This window comes from Oryctolagus cuniculus, chromosome X (genome assembly GCF_051225735.1).
Source record: "Oryctolagus cuniculus isolate XC-2025 breed Fujian yellow rabbit chromosome X, ASM5122573v1, whole genome shotgun sequence".
In the NCBI taxonomy this organism is placed as follows: Eukaryota; Metazoa; Chordata; class Mammalia; order Lagomorpha; family Leporidae; genus Oryctolagus; species Oryctolagus cuniculus.
This window is the reverse complement of record NC_142888.1, coordinates 64,942,360-64,966,515: the sequence shown is the minus strand read 5'-3', so window position 1 is coordinate 64,966,515 and position 24,156 is coordinate 64,942,360. Positions and strand designations below refer to the sequence as shown.

The 24,156-nt window shown below is 37.2% G+C and overlaps 1 long non-coding RNA gene and 1 pseudogene across 1 annotated transcript in view; one reads left to right on the top strand and one right to left on the bottom strand.

Annotated features, from left to right (window-relative positions):
* LOC149119664 (uncharacterized) overlaps positions 1–9,718 on the top strand; it is a 112,114-nt gene extending 102,396 nt beyond the window's left edge. The window contains exon 3 of the long non-coding RNA XR_016227955.1: positions 9,602–9,718. This is a non-coding gene — a long non-coding RNA (uncharacterized LOC149119664). The remainder of the gene's footprint in view (positions 1–9,601) is intronic.
* A 12,132-nt stretch (positions 9,719–21,850) lies between these two features.
* LOC108178701 (histone H2A.V pseudogene) lies at positions 21,851–22,279 on the bottom strand (annotated as a pseudogene).
* Between the last annotated feature and the right edge of the window lie 1,877 nt (positions 22,280–24,156).

Below are 24,156 nucleotides of genomic sequence, written 5' to 3'. Positions count from 1 at the left end.
GAAGGAAGAAAGAAAGAAAGAAAGAAAGAAAGAAAGAAAGAAAGAAAGGAATAATAATAAAAAAATAAACTAAGAGGACTGTTCCTCAACAGTCTAGACAAGGGCTGTTCTATGTTATTGCTTCTCGACAGTGACCTTTTTTTTCTTTCCTCTTTTCCCTTCCTTCTTCTCCCTTCTTTTCTTTTAGAAACTTTTAAATGATTGATCTAGCTCTTAAAGAGTGAGCAGGACTTTCATCAGAAGAAGGAGATAGACCAAGACTTTCCTGAGGGAGGAAACAGCATTAACAAAATCATAAAAATAGGGAAAAAAAGTACCCAGAGAAAGGTAGTAGGCCAGTTTGAAACACTGAACATATATGAAAGTAGAAAGCCTATATACATAGAACAAGCAGCTTCGTTGTAGACATTTATTGTCTAGGGTCATCCAGCACACATTCTTCTTTTGGAAATTCTAAAGAGGAACTAATTTTCCTATAACATAGATAAGGGTTGATAGATTTGTAAGTTAAAGTTCCATGCTTTCACCAAAGGGATGTACATGTGACTTAAACTAGATCCATTTGCTCTTCACCTGGACTTTGGGCTTTGAGAAGAGAAATAATGAGAGAAAAAAAAAAAAACAGTTGCTTAATTCATGTATTTTTCTTCTTATATTTGGATTCATAGCTATTTCCTAGTTTATATCCTTTCCAAGTTTGGCTTTCATCATCAGATCTTTCAATTCCATGACCTACCCTCTCATTCCAATAATTTTTTTCTTTCTGTTTTTCTGTAGTTATCCAGTTTTGTTGCTTATATGGGACCCTTTGGCAGTCTGGTGAGGTCTATATAACCCCTCCAAGAATAATTGGCTTAAATGCATAAAATAAGGCATGTAGGCTTATAAAAGAAGCATATTTCTAATTGTTATTAAAGTATTAAATAGTGGGACATTCTCAAGCTGAAAAAAAAGTATTAAATAGTAAGACTATGCATTTAAACATAGGCAATTGAATGAGCCAATCATCTAGACAGAGAATTTAAGAGAAAATACTGGGCTTAAACTACATTCTAGACCAAATGGACCTAACAGACTTATAAAAAATATTCCATTCAACAGCTGAATAATACACAGTCTTCTCAACTGCACATCAAACATATTATATGATAGATCGTATCTTTGATTACAAAAAAAAATCTTAGCAAATTTTAGAGAACTGAAATCATATCAAGCTCTTTTCTGACTGCAATACTATAAAAGTAGAACTCAATGAAGTGGAAATTCAGAAAATTTACAAATACATGAAAATCAAATAACATACTCTGAAACAACAAATAGGTCAATGGAGAAATTTTAAAAAATTAAAAATGGATTGAGACAAATGAAAATGTAAATACAACATACTAAAATTTATGAAATGTAGCAAAAAACAGTTGTAGCATGGAAGTTGGTAGCAATGAATGCCTATATGAAAAAAAAGGAAAGGTCTCAAACACACACACACACACACACACAAAACAGCCTAATATTGCACTCAAGGAACTAGAACAACAAGAACAAACAAAGCTGAAAGTTAATTGAAGGAAGAACATAATAAAGATCAGAGCAGAGATGAATAAAATAACAACTAGAAGAACAATAGAAAAGATAAAGGAAACTAAAAGTTGTTTAAAGCTTTAGTCATTTAAGAAGCCAACAGAGTGAGGAAGACAGAGACCTCTCGACTGATTTTCTCCCTTAATACCTGCCATAGCTGGGGTTGGACTATGCCAAAACCCAGAGCCAGGAATTCAGTCCAGGTCTCCCATATGGGTGACAGGGACTCAACCACTTGAGCCATCACCTGCTGCCTCCCAGGGTGTGCATTAGCAGAAACCAGGAATCAGTAGAGGAGCTGGGAATGGAACCCAGGCACCTTGATAGGAGATACACACATCCAAAGTGTTGTCTTAAACTATAGGCCAAAAGTCTTCCCCGGGAGGTTATTTCTGTAAAAGATAACTGGGGCTGGTGCTGTGGTGCAGCGGGTTAATACCCTGGCCTGAAGCTCCGGCATCCCATATGGGTGCAGGTTCGAGTCCCAGCTGCTCCACTTCCTATCCAGCTCTCTGCTATGGACTGGGAAAGCAGAAGATGGCCCAAGTGTTTGGGCCCCTGCACCTGCATGGGAGACTCGGAAGAAGCTCCTGGCTTTGGATCGGTGCAGCTCTGGCCATTGTGGCCAGTTGGGGAGTGAACCATCGGATGGAAGACCTCTCTCTCTCTGCCTCACCTCTCTCTGTGTAACTCTTTCAAATAAATAAATACATCTCTTTTAAAAAAAAGATAAATCAGCAAATCTTTAGCTAAGATGAACTAAAAAGAGAGAAGACGAGAGAAGACTCAAATATAAAAAATCAGAAATGAAAGAAGAGACATTACAAATGATGTTTTATTATCAAAATATCTTGAGAGTATTGTGAAAAATCATACACAAAACATTAGATAATCTAGAAGAAATTCCTTGATGCATACAAGCTACAAAAGTTGAATCATGAAGAAATAGGGGGCCAGCATTGGACTAAGCTGCCACTTGTGATGCTAGCATCCTGTATCATAGTGCCAGTTGGGTCCTGGCTGCTCTGTTTCTGATCCAGCTTTTTGCTAATGTGCTGGGAAGCCAGCAGAAGATGGTCCAGGTAATGGGAGCCCCTGCCACCCATGAAGGGTACCAATATGGAGTTCCTGCCTCCTGAGTTCAGCTTGGCCCAGCTCTGTCTCTTTCTGCCATTTGGGGAGTGAACCAGCAGATAGAAGATTGATCTCTCTCCCTCTCTCCTTTCCTCCTTCTCCCTACCTCCCTCCCTCTCTCTCTCCCCCTCCTCTTCCTCTCTCCTTCCTCTCTTCCCTCCCCCCTTCTCCATCTCTCCCTCTATGTCACTCTACTGTTCAAATAAATAAATAAAATATTTTGCAAGTTGAAAAAGGAAATCCTGCCATTTTGAGCAATATGGCTGAACCTGGCTAAAATTATGTTAAGTGAAATAAGCCAGACAAAGAGAGACAAATACCATATGATATTACTCATATATGTAATTTATGAAAGTTTATCTCATAAAACTAGAGAATAAAATAATGATTACCAGGGCTTTGGGCATTTGGAGAACTAGAAGTTGGTGAGATGTTGGACAAAGTTACAAAATTCCAGTTAGGAGGAGAGTGTTCCAGAAATCTCGTGTAATTTGTGGTGATTATACTTAATAAAGACATACTATAATCTGGAAGTATGCTAACACAGTGGATGTTAAATGTTCTCACCATAAAATAATAACAATATGAGGCAATACATATGTTAGTTAGAGAGATTTAGTCATTCCAAAGTGTATATATAGTTGAAAGCATCATGTTGTACATGATAAGTGCATACAATTTTATCTGTCATTTAAATATAAAAAATGAAATTAAAACACACAATTTAAAATTAGATTTTAATTTTCAAAAGATGTATTAGTACTAATATTGTTATTGCTCAAATAATAGACCAAATGAAATACTAATATCTGGAGTCGTCTTTGACTAATCTCCTTCTGTGTATTGATCATTTATAGATGGGGAGAATCAGAAAGCAACTTATCTGCCTGGGTCACCAATGTGGAAGTATTTGACTTCATTGATAACTGAACCACAAGTAGATGCAGAGTTGCTCAATAATTTACCATCTACATGTCCTACGTGTAGACAGGAAATGTGTAATCATGTACAATCTAAGAACTACCACAATTCTAATGTACTGAGTGTAGAATTTTAAGATATCTATATTATATAAAAATATTTGTGTTTTCTCTTAATGACAATTGCCTATTATCATAATAGAAGGAAATGCCAAACTTCAGTAAGTTTAGTGAAAATACAAATATATTTCTTTTTTTTTTTCTGGTGCAAATTTGGCCTGAATTCCTGTGGGTAGATGCCTGGTTGGAAACCCCTACACAGAGTGTACATTCAGTTGCATGGAGACAATGGAAGCACAATGAAGTAGGATGATAGCCAAACTGCAAGATGGCAAGTGTTGATTATTAAGAAGTTTAATTATGGCAGAGAAGGAGAGCTCAAAGAAGGTAGAGTCAAGAAAACAGTGCTTTTGTCTGTTTTAATCTGAGGATAAGGAAACCAGAGCATGGATATAGGCTAGGAGAAAGGAAGGGATAAAAAACATTAAATTGAATATAACACATACAGAGAAGTGGCAATTGGTGGATGTTGAGCAGAAGTAGAATCAAGAGGACAGTAGAAAAAGTCTGAAAGGGAAAAACACCTCTTCCTTATATATATAAGATATAGAAGATGATTTTCTGTATATTTGGGAGAATGACATGTTTATTTTCCTGCAGTTTCCTTTGCAGAGAAGTATTCTCTATGAAATGTCCTGAAAGTCATCTTTAAAAATTGAAACAGATTGTGCATAATTTTTGTGGAGAATGGAATTAAAATGTAAATGTATTTTGATGCAAAAAGTTTAAATCCATGCCTATTTTGTCATAATATGCATTTTACAAAAACTTTTTGAAGACCCTTCACATTTACTATGTACAACATGATGTTTTGAGCTATATATGCATTTTGAAATGAGTAAATATAACTTATTAACATGTGTATTACCTCACATTGTTATCATTTTTGTTGTGAAAAGGCCTTTTTTCTTATAACTATTAATTTCTCATGATATCTTTCTGTTTCCTGCCTATATCAAAGTCTGTTCATGTGACTTTTCCTTGATTTATAAATATTATTTTATATTTTTGTTAAAGCATTTAGACTATTCTTTTAGATTGCTTTTTATGTCCCATATTAGAGTAACTTCATAATCTATTACCATCTCATACAATCATTAGGATAGGTATTTTGTATTATGAGAACAGACCACCATCAAAAAGGATTGATATCTTGAAAAAAAACTTGTTTCCAATTTAATTTTCTCAAATGAGCCTTGTCTGGAAAATTATTGCAATCCTGTTTAGTGGCCAGAGGTGTTCTGGTTTTATATAATTGGTGATTAAGTGTTAGAGGAGGAGAAAGAGAGCCCATTATCTTGGCATTTGTTCCATTTTACCTATGCTTGATTTTTCTATGCAGCAAGAGAAGTAATTTCTAGAATGTTGTTGCTGGGATGTTCACTGCTTATTAAGATATATTTAATATTGATATTTTCCCTACTAAGACGGTAGAATATAGAATTTTATTTCCCTCAAATCTTCCTAATAATTCCCTTTTTCTGATAATCCACTTGAATTTGTTAAACCTAAGATACTGCATAATAAGAGACCATATGTTTAGAGGGATGGACAAAATGCTTGATGGATTTTTGTAATGTTTGTTATTATTTGAGCAGGCTGACTCCTGGAGGCCAGCAGCATTGAATGAGATACCCTAGCACATAAAGGGTGAGTCATTTGACTCAGTAAAAGGGTTATTCTCTTTTATCTCAAAGTTTATAATCACTCAACTTCTTATTGTATTTTAGATCATCTTAACCCTTCAGAAATAATATAATCATCAGCAACACATGTATTACATGTATACTTGGTGCATATCACTGTGTTAGCCAGAATTCAGCTAGATCACAAAATAGGAATGACTCTGCCTTTGAGGAGCTCGTAGCTCACAGAATCGTGAAATGACACTTGCCTTAGCCAGCTGGTTTTGACCTCACATTATTCTCCCACGTTCTAGAACATCTCATTGCAACCCTTCCTACTACAGACCAGAGCCAAGAATTCAAATAAGAGGGTGTTACAAATGTTGATTTTGTAATGTTGTTTTCTCTCCAAGTCACCTGCCGTTCCTTCCTTGTTAAGTATAGGGCTGACACATACTGGACCAGCCCTGGCTTTTCTAGTAAAATTTCTATATAGGGCATCAAACAGATATCAACCACATGGTTACATTCACATTTGTTACTTTAACTTCAAAATGAGAGTCCCTGTCCAGCGTCAGCTTTACTTTAGTAAACAATGTCCTTAGGATTTCTGGTTAAGAAAAGGTGAGATACAATTTCATAACTAAAGTGGTATCTGAATGGTGACTTCACTGCATGAGAATGTTATTCTGTGTCATCTCCACCTGTGTTTAACTATATGCCCAATGATATTAGCTCTTTTGACACTCTAGTTGTTATGTAGATTCCTGTTTAGCCTATATCTTCCTAGCGTCTGAGGTTCTCGTTCAAAACAGGAACATAAAAATTAATAATCTGAAACTCAGGGGATTTTGTTCCCCACTAATAGCACCCACAGATCTCTACAAATGAGATAATAGATATAAAGCACCCAAAAGCTGACGTTGTGACACAGCGGGTTAAGCTGCTGTCTGTGATGCTAGCATTCCACGTGAGCACTGGTTCAAGTCCCACCTGCTGTACTTCTGATCCAGCTCCCTGCTAAAGTACTTGGGAACAGCAGTAAAATATGGCCCAAGTACTTGGTCCCCTGCCATCCATGTGGGAGATCCAAATGGAGTTTCATGCTCCTGGTCAACTTGGCCATTGCCACCATCTGGGGAGTGAACCAGCAGATGAAACATCTCTCTTTCCCTCTCTGTCTGTCTCTGTCTCTAACTCTTCCTTGCAAATAAATCTTTAAAAAATATATAAAGCACCTAGTCAGGAGACTGACACTTCATAGGTTCATCCAAATATCCGTGCTGTCCCTTTTTTTAATGAAGCCCCATTGTATAAATAATCATTATCTATATCAAGTGAAATTAAGTAAGTTTAAGGTGCTATATGAACTGGAAGGGCTTATTAAAATGAGTCCAAGAAAAATGTTTTTTCCTACTGTATTCTCACCTCCTTTTAAACATAAAGATATTGAATAAGGATGTGCTTCTAGGGTGACATTCGTGTTCAAATAATGGCATCCATTAAGCTATTTTTCTGCTTAAAAGAACACAGAGCTAGTATTACTATTTTTAACTTTTCAAGTAAATAAATTATATGGGGAGTTCTAGAAATATTCTTAGTTCTCATAATCTAACAGAAACAATATAGTGTCTACACACAGCTCCTCATGATAATAGTTGGACTAAAATTTAATTCCTCTGGCTTTACATATTCAGTGTGGACTTTTAGAAAATAAAGAGATTGATAATAATGTGAAATAAATGGTGCTTTATATTTTAAGCAAATTGTAAATTTTACAAATTTAAAAAATCAAAACCTTCACATCTGGTGGGAAGTTTACATAAAAATATACTTTGTAGTATTAGAAGAATTTATACACATACTTCACTCCATTACAGATTACAATTTAGAACAATTTCAAGAATTAATCTAGAACCAGGGATTTCAGCTAAAGAATCAGAGGCACATAAGGATAAAAATGAAACAAAACAAAACAGAAAAAAACCCACTATATTCTAATTAAAGCATTATAGAGATTTTGTAGTGGTGAACTGGAATAAATGATATGTAACACCTTTAAACTGCATAATACTATCCATATGTACTATGTGGATTATTTGCCAGAGTGTCTGAGAGTAAAATTTACACTTTGCAAATAATCCAAAATGCCTAGGAAGGGAAAATGGCATCCTCTGTAGTTGATGAACTTGAATCTTTCACTTTGCTAATATGAAGAGTCTTAGAATCTCATGGATACTGACAAATTATGTCCTTATGACTACTCATATTATATGGAAAAGGTTTAGTGATTTTTCAGAAAATAAAGTGGACTACAGTATCTGGATTTCTTTGGCTGTTTAAACTTATTTGCTTAAAAAATTGAAGTTAGTGAAGCAACTGGTTTTTGGCAGAGAACTAACTCATTAATTAATTTGTATAAGTGCATCTTTTTGTTTTGTTTCTAGTCAAAATGACTGTATGTTTGTGGACAGGTAAGAATATACTTTTAGTAGTTTTCATAAAGGGTACCTTAATTAGACATGGACAAGATTTTGATGGACTATCATCATTTTAATGGTAAATGTTTTAAACTTTTTTGTAAGCCTTCATTAGATTGCTTTGACATGATTCACATTCTACTACTTTCATGGAGGCATAATATTTTAGTTTTCCCTAGTGGGGACAAAACTATTCAACATTTAAATGCTAACAAACCCTGGAACAAAATAATGAGCCATGTCGTGTGTCTCTACCTCTTCTCCCAGCTCAGACCCTCCAGGACCATATTTGTATAATTTTAGAAATGCTTTGGGAAATGTAGTTTCTAGGAATGAGAGTAAAAACAAAATGGAAAGAGTAGAGTTAGTTATAATTTATGACCGTATTATAATATATCTCCACCAAAATCATCTTGGGAAGCACAATTACTGAGTGGTAACATCACTTCTATTACTATATCATCACCTAAAGTGCCTTCCAAATCCTATAGGATTTTTTTTCCAGTGGATTCATGTCCATGGAAGTCTCACAATTTTGAAATAGTTTATTCCAAAAGATAACAATATATGATGGCTACCCTTTGGATAGCCATCTCGTGGAAAAGAAAAACTAGTTTGCTTATTGCTCAGGGACCTCACTGAACTAGAAATACTTACACATCATTCTTTCTATTCAGAGCAACAGTAGTGTTTTGAATATACCCTTTTCAGCGTTCCACAAAGGACCATTTAGGGAATTACCTTAGCAATATTATAAGAACTCTTTTCCCTATAAAGAGTCAGGAATTTCCATTTAGATACATGTTTTATCTGAAAAAACATGGCACTTCCAGGTGTAAAATGACACTGAAGACAGAAATTTGATACAGCAATTTTTGTTTCACTCCCAGTAAGAAATGCAAATGTTTAACCAATTGGCTGAGTTATTAAGCCTTAAGTTCTTTTAAAATCCTGATACTATGGACTTTAGTTCATGTTGAGACTCATTCGTTTTCCCTTTTTGTAGTAAAGAAAGCTATTTTGTTAGAAAGTCACTAGCACCATCTACTGTTGATATTTGGAACTATTATAAAAATATTTAAAAGAATCATTTTTCTACTAATATTTACTTAAAAACAGAGTATACAATAATTGCAAGAGATTTAGAACTTTAAACAAGCAGATAAGGAAATTTTAAATAGTATATGGACCATAAAATTGAGCATCTGTGTGAGTCAAAAATAAATATTAGAAATGGTATATTTAGACCTAAAGGGTTAAGTACAAAAAAATCACTAATAAAAATGTTATCACTATTCTCTGTGGTCCAAAGGAAAAGAAGAAAATCACATTCTCAAAAATCATACCAATGTAATTTTCTGAAATGGTTTTGAATTAAATTTCACCTCAAGTTTTAAAGATGAGCATAAGGTTTCCAAGTTGTTCTTTTGCAAAATAATATTGTTAAAATTATAAATCATTCATATCAGAATTTCATACACAAAACAACATAATTTCAGATAAAAGACAACTTATTTTAAAATGCAATACATTTAGTGTTAATCTTTGGTTTTCTCGTTTTGCTGGCATAGCATCAATCAAATTTATAAACTGTTACTTCTGAACAAACATTTCTCAATATCCCAGACACAGACCAAGTATCAAAGCTGCAGGAAGGGGTTAGATTCTGATGTTAGAGTTCTTAGAAGAGAGCATTATAGAAGGAATGGCTTACATTTTCTGATGGTTTATTTTTCTTTCACAGCATTTTTCTCCTGCCACTTAGCAAATTTAGCATCAAATGAGATCTGGAAGAATATAAAGAAACTAAGTGACACTGAAAGTTTCTTTGGCTACCAGAAGCATCATTCTCACAAAAACAGTAAGTATTCAAATACAGTGATTTATTGCAAAATATTATGCATCATTTAGTAGTTATTAAAATATATATTCAGTGATATAAATATATTCTGAATGAATATTCTGAATTTTTCTTTTTATTGACATAACTAAAATTTCTGTTAAATATAATGAGCACTTGTCTCGTTCAATTATGTGCCTTAACTGGAATTTCACTAAATCCTCTGGCATCACAGGTGTCGTGCTCTGATGAGATTCCATTATGTTATAAATTAATTTGGTGGTTCTTTATAATGCCCTAAAGAATTCTATACTATTCAAAAAGGAAAAATACTATACTAATAAAGGAGGAATAGTAGATACCCTGGAGAAAAATGGTCATAAGACAGAACTTGAAAGTATTTGCCAGTCTAATTACATAAGTGATTTTAACAAATATTTCCAAATGAAATATAGAGCTTCCTATGGTAAATATAAGCACCTATATAGTAAGCAGCTTGCTCTGGGGTTTGGCACAAGTGAATTATTTCTCTATCTATGGTGATGTATAACCAGTACATGCATAGTGTTGCAAATTTCCAATTTCCATGGATAAAATAGAAAAAAAAATTCTAGATAAAAAAAAAACTTAGTGAAATCAAGAGAGCCAATGGTTTGGGGACAGTTAATAGAATTCAAATAAAATAACCAATTCTGAATTCCTATTAAGAGAAAATGTTAATAGATGTAAACATCTTATATCAGTTGGAGATAGATAAAAGGAATATCCACATCTTTAAAAAAAAAAAAAAAAGAAAGAAAGAAAGATTTATTGGGGCTAGTGCCATGGCCTAGTATAGTAGGTTAAGCTTCCAGCTGCAGCGCTGGCATTGCATATGGGTTCCGGTTCGAGTCCCGGCTGCTCCTCTTCAAATCCAGCTCACTGCTAATGACCTGGAAAAGCAGTGGAAGATGGCCCAAGTGCTTGGGCCTCTGCACCCACGTGAGAGAAGAAAAGATTATTTATTTGAAAGGCAGATTGACAGAGAGCGAGAGCAACAGAGAGAGAGAGAGAGAGAGAGAGAGAGAGAGAGATCTTCCATCTATTGGTTAACTCCTCAAAGGATGCAACAGATAGGGCTGGGGCAGCCCAAAGCCAGGCTCCAGGAATTGCATCTTGGTCTTGACATAAGTGACAGGGACCCAAGCACTTGAGCTATCATCTGCTGCCTTTCCAGGTGCATTAGCTGGGAGCTGGATCAGAAGTTGAGCAGCAGGAACTCAACCTGGAATTCCTATATGAGATGCCTGCATTGAAGTGGCAGCCTAACTGACTGTACCACAGTGCTGGCCTTTCCACATCTTAAATAGTCATCATGATTTGCTAAATGCTACCTGATTTTGAAAGACCCCCTCAGAGAGGAGCATTGCAAAAGAATCTTTAGACTTAGAATCCTATAAACACACCATTATGTTTTATGTAAAATTTTTCAAATCAGCATTAATTTTTAAAAATTGTCTTCAGTTATAGATATGAGAGTTTCAATAGTATAGTGGCACACAGAGAGGGACTTGATGAAACAGATTGCTTATGGCTTGTTTGCCCATCTGCCTCTTGACTACCTTGAAAAAGAACAGAATATTTCCTCCCTAGGAAATGAGATTAAAGAATAAATGTGTGAGGAGATAAAAATATATTTCCTTCTCCTGTGAACCAAGAACAGAGGCAGTACAGGAGTTCCTGTTCTCTTTCTCTCTCTCTCTCATGCTAATCAATGTTTCTAAGAAACAAATCCTACCTATATGGGCATTGGTTCCAGTCCTGGCTACTCCACTTTTGATCCAGATCTCTGCTATGGCCTGGGAAAGCAGTGAAAGATGGCCCAAGTCCTTGGGCCCCTGCACCTGTGCGAGAGACCCAGAAGAAGCTCCTGGCTCCTGGCTTCGGATCAGCCGCAGTTCCAGCCGTTGTGACCAATTGAGGAGTGAATCATCGGATAGAAGCCTGTCTGTCTGTCTGTCTCTCTCTCTCTCTGCCTCTGCCTCTCTGTAACTCTGGCTTTCAAATAAATAAATCAATCTTTAAAAAAATAAACAAGATATAAGAACTTGGTTAGGGAATTGCCCATCTTAAATGAGTGTGTGTTTTTTTTTTTTTTTTTTTGGACAAGCAGAGTTAGAGAGAGAGACAGAGAGAAAGGTCTTCCTTTTCCGTTGGTTCACCCCTCAAATGGCCACTATGGCCGGCGCTGGGCCAATCCGAAGGCAGGAGCCAGGTGCTTCCTCCTGGTCTCCCATGCGGGTGCAGGGCCCAAGCACTTGGGCCATCCTCCACTGCACTCCCAGGCCACAGCAGAGAGCTGGCCTGGAAGAGGAGCAACCGGGACAGAATGAGTGTGCTTTAAGTGAAATTGTGGTTAAATAAATTAACAATGAGACCATCATTATGGTTAGGCTCATGGTACCCAGTGTGACATGAGGAATGGTAGGGACACATTCCTCACACCATAACCTTCTCTTTTAACTGCTAGCAAATCACTCCTTTCAATTAACTAAAGCAACCAGAGAGTCATCCTTTCAAATATTTGGGTAGGTGCTAATATTCATAACATGAAGTAATTTTGTCACTTGTGGAAAGACTAAATGCACCCTAAATTGTAGATAATAATGATGTAGGTGGGGTTGAGGGTCTTGAAAAGGAGGAAAAACTCAAGAAACGGAAGGAAAACAGAAATAAAATTATGAGCAGTTTAGTTTATTCTCGGAACAGCTCTGCCTGTAGGCAAAGTTCATAAAGAATGTTTTTTAATTACAATCCATGACAGTGGCTTCAAAAACCAAACACTAAATTTGTGTTCACATTGTTTTATCTCATGTCATGCCTTTGCCAATCTATCTGATGTGAAATTTGTTGATTCGAGTTAGAAGCTTTTCTAGTTGACGGAAGTTAGAAGAGATTTGAAAAGGACGGTATTTAACATCATTGAAAATACAATTGGCGGAGAAATCATTCCTTGGCTTTCAAAGTACTTAGGCAGTTTTGGACCAAAGCCATACACTACCTTTTTAGAGAGTGCTTCAGGCCAACACAGAATTCTGTAGAGTTGGAAATCATAAGTGGCTTTCATTGGGAAATCCAAAGTGGTATCTGTCAGTTCTGACCCGCTATTGAAAGACATAAAATGTCAATTTCCATTTCAGCTGAGATAGGCTCTTTACGAGTGACTTCTAGAATACCAAGTTTCTCTAAGACTGAAGGCATTCATTAGAATTGTTGATGGCTAAAGAAGTCCTCTCTTTCATATCCCTGTCCTGTCCACTCTCCCATCCCTGCCCTCTTTAGGATACTGTACCCTGGCTAGAAAGCCAAATTTACATGTAGTTGCTGAAACTTCAAGGACTAGAACTTGGAGTTGCAGGCCACAAGATAAACAGAATCAGAAAAGCCTGTAAAACAGTGGTTGGGAGAAAAGCAATGAAGTAGATTTCATGAAGGAGACTGATGATGATAGTCTATTGATAAGCTCAGAAAATTTAAGATCAGAGGCAGACAGGATTCCAGAGATATAAAAGCCAGAGTCGTAAGTGGCCAGGACCCATAATCGTAGCTCAAATAGCGCCGGCCGCAGCAGCCATTGCGGGGTGAACCAACGGAAAAGGAAGACCTTTCTCTCTCTCTCTCTCTCTCTCTCTCTCTCTCCCCACTTTGCCTGTCAAAAAAAAAAAATAAATGTCTGTTACACAGTAGGGAGAAGGTGATATTAATTTGCTGTATATTTCTCTATAGAAAAAACTGGAAGATAGTATTTTGGGGGATGTTTTTACACTGTAAAGAATGGTTAAATGCTTGAAAAGATAAATATATTTACCCTAATTGGACATTATACAATGTATATATGCAAAGAAACATCACATAGTATCCCATAAAAATGTACATTTTATATGCCAGTAAATTTTTTAAATAATTTTTAAAAATATGAAAAGTCCAAGTCCAGAAAACAAAGCAGGCTAGATAACTGAGACAAATTTGACAATGATCTTGACCAAATTTTCACCAACATTAGTGAGAATGGAAAGGGAGAAAATAGATATATAGTATATAGCATATATATTTATAAAGATTTTATTTATTTGAGAGGTAGATTTACAGAGGGAGAGACAGAGAAACAGACCTTCCATCTGCTGGTTCACTTCGCAAATAGACACAATGGTGAGAGCTGAGCTGATCCAGAGCCAGGAGCCAGGAGCCAGGAGCCAGGAGCCAGGAGCCAGGAGCCAGGAGCCAGGAGCCAGGAGCCAGGTGCTTCTTCTGGGTCTCCCGCGTGGGTGCAGGGGCCCAAGCACTTGGGCTATCTTCTACTACTTTCCCAGGCCATAGCAGAGAGCTGGATTTGAAGAGAAGCAGCTGAGACATGAACCTGTGTCCATATGGGATGCCGGTGCTACAGGTGGAGGCTTAGCCCACTACACCACAGTGCCAGCCCTATGTATGTGTGTGTGTGTGTGTGTGTGTGTGTATTTAAAACACTTGGATTTGAGGCAAGTTAAAAGTGAAAATGGTCATGTAGCTGCACTCTTAGCTTCCCTGGAACATACAGAAGCTCACAATAAGTCTTAGCTATCACTATGCTGTAGAAGAGATTTTAACTGTTTAAAAGAGAGCAGGTTCTGCAAGTAAGATAGAGTGTCTTTCTCATGGGCAACAGAAGAAGATAACTTCTTTGGTTCCATTTTCTGCTTTACATACATACCCATGTTTAATTCTTTTAATTACACACAATTGTACATAGTATGGGGTTCAGAATGGCATTTCAATACACATATATGTGTAATGATCAGAGCAATTGGTCACTTCAAACATGCATCATTTCTTTGTGTTGGGAACATTTACAAATTCTTCGTTAGCTATTTGAAATATACAAATAATTGTTATCAACCATAGTTATCCTACTGTCCTATGGAGCATTAGAAGATATCCTTCCTATCCAACACAACCTCTATAGCCATTAACTATTCTCTTTTCATCCACCTTCACACATACACTTCCCATGCTCTGCTAATCAATGTTATACCATCCATATCTATGAGATCAACTTTTCAGCTAAACATGTGTTTATCTTTCTATGCCTGGTTCATTTCACTTAACATAATGTCCTTCAGACATGCATTGGTGTCAAAGGCCATTCTTGATTTGGGAATGCTGTTTCCCAAATAACACTGATAAATATCCAGTGTCTAACAAGGAATAATGGAAGCAGTGAAGACTCAACATTTTGGCTCATTTTGGATGTGTCTATCAAAACATACTTTCAGGATCGTCTTTTATAGGATCTTAAATTTCTAGAGAGAGGGGATTTAAGAGGAATAACTTCGAATACTGAGTCCTAAACCTGACTACTTCAGAGTCATCTAGGGAATTTCTGTGTCATTTCTTTCTTTTTTTTTTTACCTTTTTTTTCTTTTTTTTTTAAACTTTTATTTAATTAATATAAATTTCCAAAGTACAGAATATGGATTACAATGGCTTCCCCCCCATAACGTCTCTCCCACCCGCAACCCTCCCCTTTCCCACTCCCTCTTCTCTTCCATTCACATCAAGATTCATTTTCAATTCTCTTTATATACAGAAGATCAGTTTAGCATACATTAAGTAAAGATTTCAACAGTTTGCTCCCACACAGAAACATAGAGTGAAAAATACTATTTGAGTACTAGTTATAGCATTAAATCTCAATGTACAGCACACTAAGGACAGAGATCCTACATGAGGAGTAAGTGCACAGTGACTCCTGTTGTTGACTTAACAAATTGACACTCTTGTTTATGGCATCAGTAATCAACCTAGGCTCTTGTCATGAGCTGCCTAGGCTATGGAAGCCTTTTGAGTTCACTGACTATGAACATTTTTAGACAAGGCCATGGTGAAAGTGGAAGTTCTTTCCTCCCTTCAGAGAAAGGTACCTCCTTCTTTGATGACCCGTTCTTTCCACTGGGATCTCACTCGCGGAGATCTTTCGTTTAGGTTGTTTTTTTTTTTTTTTCCCAGAGTGTCTTGGCTTTCCATGCCTGAAATACTCTCATGGGCTTTTCAGCCGGATCTGCATGCCTTAAGGGCTGATTCTGAAGCCAGAGTGCTGTTTAGGACATCTGCCATTCTATGGGTCTGCTGTGTATCTCACTTCCCATGTTGGATCATTCTCTCCCTTTTTTATTTTATCAGCTAGTATTTGCAGACACTATTCTTGTTTATGTGATCCCTTTGGTTCTTAGTCCTATCATTATGATCAATTGTTAACAGAAATTGATCACTGGGACTAGTGAGATGGCATTGGTACATGCCACCTTGATGGGATTGAATTGGAATCCCCTGGTATGTTTCTAACTCTACTGTTTGAGGTAAGTCAGCTTGAGCATGTCCCGAATTGCACATCTCTTCCCTCTCTTATTCCCACTCTCATATTTAACAGTGATCACTTTTCAGTTAAGTTTCAGCACTTAAGAAGAATTGTGTATTGATTACAGCATTCAACCAAAAGTATTAAATAGAACAAACAAAAAAAAATACTAAGAGGGATAACATATCAAGTTGCTCCTCAACAGTCATTAAGTGCACAGTTCTGTCGCATTAAGTACACTCATACTGGGGGCTGGCATTGTGGTCCAGAGTGTTAAGCCACCACTTGTGATTCTGACATCTCATGTTGGAGTGCTGGTTCGAGGCTTGGGTACTCCTCTTCTGATACAGCTCCCTGCTGATGTAGGAAAGCAGGCCTTATCCATCGACAAGGGAGAAATGGAGTTCCTGGCTTCTGGCTTTAGCTGGGTCCGGATCTGACAAATGGAGCCTTTTAGGGAGTGTGAAACAGCTGATGGAAGATTTCTCTCTGTCTCTCTTTCTTTCCCCCTTTATCTCTGACATTCTTTCAAATAAACACATATTTTTTAAAAGGTACATTCACACTGCTGTAAACCACACTCCATCTCTAAAACTTTTAACTTCCAATAGTGAAACTCTGTGTTCATTAAATAGTAATTTCCCATTCTCTCCTCCCAATAGCTGTAGGAAACTGTTTTTATTTTCTGGCTCCATAAGTTTGACCAGTCTATATACTTTATATAAATGAAATTACACAGTATTTGTCCTTTTGCAATAGGCTTATCACTTAGTATAATGTCTTCAGGGTTCGTTTATGTTATAGTCATGTGCTAGAATTTCCTTCCTATTTAAGGCATATGCATTGGATGTATATAAACATTTGATTTATCCATTTATCCATCTAAGTGTGATTTCTACCTTATGCTTATTGAGGATAATGCTGCTATAAACATTGAAGTACAAATATCTGGCTGAGTCCTTGCTTTTGATTCACTTGAGTTATATTGAAAATTATTTTGAGGAACTGCCCTCATGTTTTTCAGTGTCTCTGTCATCTTACATTCATTTCAGCATTGCACAAGAGTTATAATTTTTCCATATCTCATTAATATCATTTTCTGCTTTTCTTTTTAGAATAGTTATCCTAATAAGTATACAGTGGTAACTCACTCTGGTTTTGATTTGTATTTAATGACTAGTGAAACTGAATAGCTTTTCAAGTACTTATTGACCATTTCAGAATTGTCTATCCAAGTCCTTTGCCCATTTAAAAAATCAGATTTTCCTGATATTGATTTTGAGGAGTTCTCTATATTTTGGATATTAAGCCTTAATTGATACATAATTTGGAAATATTTTGTCTCATTCTGTAGATAGTCATTTTACTCTGTTAAATGTTTGTTTGATAGACAGAAGTTTTTAAATTTTGATATAGCCCAATTTACCTTTTTAAAAAATTATTGTTGCTTGTGTCTTTGTTGTCAATGTCCAAGAAATCACTGTCAAATCCAGTGTTGTTAAACATTTGACTTATGTTTCTTTTAAAGAGTTTTATAATTTTAGATCTTAAATTTAGGTCTTTGATCAATTCTTAGTTAATACTTGTATATACTATAAGGATCCAAATTCACTTTTTTACAAATGGATATCATTTTCTTAGAACCATTTGGTAAGACTGTTCTTTCCCATTAAGTAATCTTGATACTTGTGTCAAAAAACATGTGACTATATATGTGAGAGTTTATTTTTGGAAGCTTTCTTTAATTCCATTCATTTGTATGTCTGTATTTATGCTAGTACTTGGGCCCCTGCAATCCACATGTGAGACCCAGCTGGAGATCGGCCTCAGCCTCATCCAGGCCTGGCTGTTGCAGTCATTTGGGAAATGAACTCCTGGATGGAAGATATTCTCATATTCATTCATTCATTCTCATTCTCTCTCTCTCTCTCTCTCTCTCTCTCTCTCATTACTCTTTCATTATGTCTTTCAAATAAAATAAATACATCATTTAAAAAATATCAAATCTCCTAATCCATAGATAAGAGGTGTCTTTCCACTTATCGGTGTCTTCCTTAATTTCTTTCATCAGGCCTTGTTACAAATTCTGTAGGCTTGCAGAATGTGCAGGCTTTGATATCATGGTGGCTTCCATTGGAAATTCCAAAGAAAGGGCTAGAAGATCAGGAAGAAGCCTTCCATAGGTGTGAAAATGCCATAAAGAACCCCAACTGGGGTGATACCTAGGGAAACCATGGGGTTCGTGAAGCTGCAGTCAGAGCTCCAGAAATGTAGAACAGCCAGCAGCATTTTATGCCAGCCTGAAAAAGTCACAGGCTCCCAACTTCAGCATATGAGAACAGCCACACGGATTACTACTAGCAAAGCTGTGAAAGTGGAGTTTTCCAAGGTTTTAGGGGCTCACTTCTTGATCCAATGCACAGAGAATGCTGGGCACAGAGTCAAGGGAGATTATTATTCAGCTTTAGAATGTAATATCATCCCTGTTGGATTTTGGCCTTGGCCCCTTTATTTCAGCCCATTTCTACCCTTTGGAATAAGAATGTTTATTATTTCCCTGTGTGTTCATTGAGTCTTAGAATATGTAACTTGTTTCCATTTTTCAAGTTCACAGCTGGAATGAGTTTGGCTGGAGTCACAGATGAGACTTTAGACATTAGAGTTTTGAGTTGGTTCTGGCATGAGGTAAGGCACGTGGGACTATTGACATGGAATGAATGCATTTTGCACTATGAGAAGGATTTTGGGGGTCATGTTTGGAATGCTATGGTTTAAACATAGTTGGTCTCCCAAAGGTTCATGTGCTGAAACCTTAGTCCCCAGTGTAATGGTATTGAGGTGATGGAACCCACTGGGAGATTATTAAATCATGAGGACACCACTGTCAGAAGGGGTTAGAGTGGTTCTCACAGGACTGGATTAGTTCTCATGAGACTGTGTTGTCATAAAGTGAGGCCACTTCATGTGCTTGTACCCTTCTGTACATGGCCATTTCCCTTCTGCTTCTCTGCCATGTTGTGACATAGCCAGGGAGGCCATTTCCAGACACCATGTCATGCTACTTAGACTTTCTAGTCACAAGAAATGTGAGACAAATGAACCTCTTTTATTTGTGCATTACCCAGAATGTGGCATTTTGTTGTAGCAACAGAAAACAATGTAAGGCAGTGGCCTTATTATGTTGAAGTAGTTTCCTTTTATTCCCAGGTTGTTGAGGTTTTTTTTCTTCTATCATGAAAACATATTAGATTCTGTCAGATGTTCTCTCTGAATCAACTGAGATGATTATGTGTCTTTTACAAAATATGTATTCTGCTCACTTGTTATATTACATTGATGGATTTTTGTATTTTGAAACATCCTTGCATTCCGGGAGTAAATCCTAGTTGATCTTGGCATAGAATCCTTTTAATAGGGTGTTGACTATCATTTGATAGTGTTTTGTTGAGAAGTTTTGCATCAATATTAATAAGGGAAATTGGTCTGCGGTTTTCTTCACTTTTCTTTATAGTGTCTGTTGGACTTTGTTTCAGGGTAAAGCTGGACTCAGAATGAGTCTGAAAATGATCCCTCCTCTGTATTTTTTGAAAGTGCATGAGGAAGATGTGTGTTAATTATTCTTATAATGTTTTATATGCTGTACCAGTGAAGCAAATCTGAGCCTGGGCTTTTGTTTCTTGTGAGGTTTTTGATTAGATTCTCTATCTCCTTACTAATTACAGCTATACTAAGACTATATTTGTTAATGATTCAGGCTCGATTGGTTGTGTATTGCTAAGGATTTTTGCATTTTGTTTAGATGATCCAATTTGTTACTGTACAGTTATTCATAGTGCTTTCTTATAATCCTATTTATTTCTATAAAAATAAATTGTCCCCTTTTTTAAATTTCTGATTTTAATTGTTGGAAATCTTTTCAGTTTCTACTTTGTCAGTCCAAAGATTTGTTCATTTTATTGATGTTTTCAAAGAACCAACTCTTGTCTTTGTTCATTTTCTTTACTGTTTTGCTATACTCTGTTTTATTTATCTCCACTTTTATCTTTATTATTTCCTTTCTTCATCTGGCTTTGGACTTACTTTGTTCTTTATAGAGTTCTTAAGGTAGAAAGTCAGCTTGGTTACTTGAGATCTTGCTTCTTTTTAAAATATATATTTTTATTTATTTTATTCACTTAAGGCATGGAAAGCCAAGACACTCTGGCAAAAGATCTCTGTGAGTGAGATCCCAGTGGAAAGAACAGGTCTTCAAAGAAGGAGGTACCGTTCTCTGAAGGGAGGAGAGAACCTCCACTTTGACTATGACCTTGTCTAAACAAGATAAGAGTCGGAGAACTCAGAGGGCTTCCATAGCCTTGGAAACTCATGACTGGAACATAGGGAGATTACTGATGCCATAGACAGGAGTGTCAATTGGTAAAGTCAACAACAGGAGTCACTGTGCACTTACTCCTCATGTAGGATCTCTGTCCTTAATGTGCTGTGCATTGAGATTTAATGCTATAACGAGTACTCAAACAGTACTTTACACTTTGTGTTCCTGTGTGGGTGCAAACTGTTGAAATCTTTACTTAATGCATACTAAACTGATCCTCTGTAAAAAAAAAAAAAGAAATTATCAATTCCCAACTTGACTCTCACTGGGATTAAACATGACAATAGGTCTTCTCTGATTTCATCATCATTTAAAAAAATCATCTATTATTTTTCACTTTATGTTTCTGTGTGGGAGCAAACTGTTGAAATCCTTACTTAATGTATACTAAGCCGATCTTCTGTATATTAAGATAATCGAAAATGAATCTTGATGTGAATGGAAGGGGAGAGGGATTGGGAAAGGGGAGGGTTGTGGGTGGGAGGGACGGTATGGGGGGGGAAGCCATTGTAATCCATAAGTCGTACTTTGGAAATTTATATTCATTAAATAAAAGTTAAAAAAGAAAAGGCAGAGAAGGAGGAAACGAGGGAAGGAGGGAGGGAGGGAGAGCGGGAGGGAGAGAGAGAGCGATCTTTCAACCACTCTCAAAATGATCACAATAGCCATAGCTGATCTGATTTGAAAACAGGAGCCTGGAACTCATTTGAAGTGTCCCAAAGAGACCCATGTTCTTGAGCTGTTATCTGTCTGCCTTCCAAGATGCATATCAATAGGAAGCTAGATCTGAATCAGAGCTTTGACTCAAAAGACTAGACTCTAATGTTAGATGTGGGCATCCTAAGCAGAATCTTAATGCTGCCCCAAATATCCACCATTTTCTTCTTTTTTAATGAAAGAATTTATAACTATAAATTTTCCTCTTAGCACTGCTGTCACTACAAACCATAAGTTTTAGTATCTTCTGTTTTTATTTTCATTTGCCTCTGAAGCATATTCTAATTTCTTCTGATTTCTTTGACCCATTGATTGTTCAAATGTTATTTAATTTACATATATTTATAAATTTTCCAGTTTTGCTTTTGCTATTGATTTCTATTTCTATTCCATATGTTCATTAAAGATGCTTTGTATTATTTCAATATTTTTAACTTTGCTAACACTTGTTTTGTGGCCTAGCATATGGTCTTTTTTTAATAAAATGGTTTATCAGTTCCATTTTTATATAAAATGTGGACAGACTTAGCGAGTCAATATAACTGTCACCATATAAAAAAGGACTTTTATCAAACTTCCAAGTCTGAGAACATACAAATGTTTCTTTTATCATTTCTACAGTAATTGTCTATGTTTTTCTGTTTGTATTTAAAAATTCCATATATCCCCAATATTTCTTCTGTCCCAGTCACAGTACCATGACGGGCAGGAAGAGGATTGGATAAAACAACCCTCTAAGCAGTTTTCTGCTGTCCCTTCTTCCAATCAGAGATCTGTGGATATGAGGGATCACACCACCCCCAGCTATGCTAGCCTTGATAAGAGCATACAGTTTTTCATCATGGCAGATTGCAAACTGACAGTGACATGGAGTGATGCACTTTATTTTGAGATCCTTGGGAGTTACCTCCCAGCTCCAGGACCTCAGCAGCAAGGTGCTACACAATTGCAGCACTGTACACGGCAGCAGTGGTATCTACCTTCCATGGTTTCTGATGTGAGTCTTCAAGCGTCTGTGGATGCATCCCACAGGAAATTGTAGCCCAGCTCTCTGTGAGTGAGACACTGCCTTAGCCTTGGCCTTCCCACTGTCCTTCCGAACTTTGCCTCCAGCCATGGTCTGGTCTTGGCCACTCTGCTACCATTGAGTTGCATGTCCTCTGTTGCTGCTGGATCCAAGCTGCTGCTACTGCTCTCTAGCACCCACTAACACCACCAGAGCTGGACAATACCCCCTTAGCACATGGTCTATCTTAGGGAATATTCCATTTGCACTTGGAAAACATGTATTCTGCTCTTGGTAGGTGGAATGTTCTGTATATTTATACTAGGTCTGTATATTTATACTATTTATTTATACTGTATATTTATATATTGTTCAAGTTCTCTGTTTCCTTATTCATGTTCTATTTTTGAAAATGCAGTATTGAGGGCCGGCGCCGCGGCTCACTAGGCTAATCCTCCGCCTAGCGGCGCCGGCACACCGGGTTCTAGTCCCGGTCGGGGCGCCGGATTCTGTCCCGGTTGCCCCTCTTCCAGGCCAGCCCTCTGCTGTGGCCCGGGAGTGCAGTGGAGGATGGCCCAGGTGCTTGGGCCCTGCACCCCATGGGAGACCAGGAAAAGCACCTGGCTCCTGGCTCCTGCCATCGGATCAGCGTGGTGCGCTGGCCGCAGCGCGCCGGCTGCGGCGGCCATTGGAGGGTGAACCAACGGCAAAAGGAAGACCTTTCTCTCTGTCTCTCTCTCTCACTGTCCACTCTGCCTGTCAAAAAAAAAAAAAAAAAAAAAAAAAAAAAAAGAAAATGCAGTATTGAAATCTCCACGTAGAATTGTAGATCAATCCATTTCTCACATCAGTTATGTTAGTGTTTGCCTCATATATTTAGGAGTGCTGATGCTCACTGCATGTATGTTTATAATTTTTATATTTTCTTGGTGAATTTATGATTATATAATGTTTTTGTCTTCTTGGAATAATTTTTGTCTAAAAATATTTTTATCTGTTATTGGCATAGCCACTCCTCCCTTTTGATTAATATTCACATAGACTAGTGTTTCCTTTCACTTTTAACTTATGCATATTCTTAGATCTAAAGTAATTCCCCTGGGGCTAGCACTGTGGCACAGCAGGTTAAAAGCCCTGGCCTGAAGTGCCAGCATCCCATAAGGACACTGGTTCAAGTCCCAGCTGCTCCACTTCCAATCCAGCTCTCTGCTATAGCCTAGGATAGCAGTAGAAGATCGCCCAAGTCCTTGAGCCTCTGCACCCACATGGAAGACACAGAAGAAGCTCCTGGCTCCTGGCTTCGGATCAGCGCAGCTCCGGCCATTGTGGCCACCAGGGGAGTGAATCAGCAGATGGAAAACCTCTCTCTGTCTCTAAGTCTTTCTGTGACTCTGTCTTTCAAATAAATAAATCTTAAAAAATAAAGTGATTATCCTATAAACAAAATACAGTTAACTCTTGTTTTTGTTTTTTTTTTTCATCCATTCTGTTAATCTGTGTCTTTTGGATTCAGGAGTTTATTCTATTTCCAATTTTTTAAAATTAATTAATTTATTTTAAAGGCAGAGTGACAAAGAGGAAGAGTGAGAGTGAGAGCAAGAGAGAGAGAGAGAGAGTGAGAGCAAGAGAGAGAGAGTATCTTCCATGTAAGAGTTCACTCCCTCAGGGCTGGCACCATAGTGCAATAGGTTAATCCTCCGCCTGCAGCGCCAGCATCCCATATGGGCACCAGGTTCTAGTCCTGGCTGCTCCTCTTCCAATCCAGCTCTCTGCTGTGGCCTGGGAAACAGTGGAGGATGGCCCAAGTCCTTGGGCCCCTGCACCTGCAAGGGAGACTGGGAAGAAGCTCCTGGCTTCAGATCGGCACAACTCCAGCCATTGTGGGCCCCTGGGGAGTGAACCAAGGGACCGAAGACCTTTCTCTCTGTCTCTTCCTCTCACTGTCTGTAACTATCTCTCAAATAAATAAATAAAATCTAAAAAAAAAA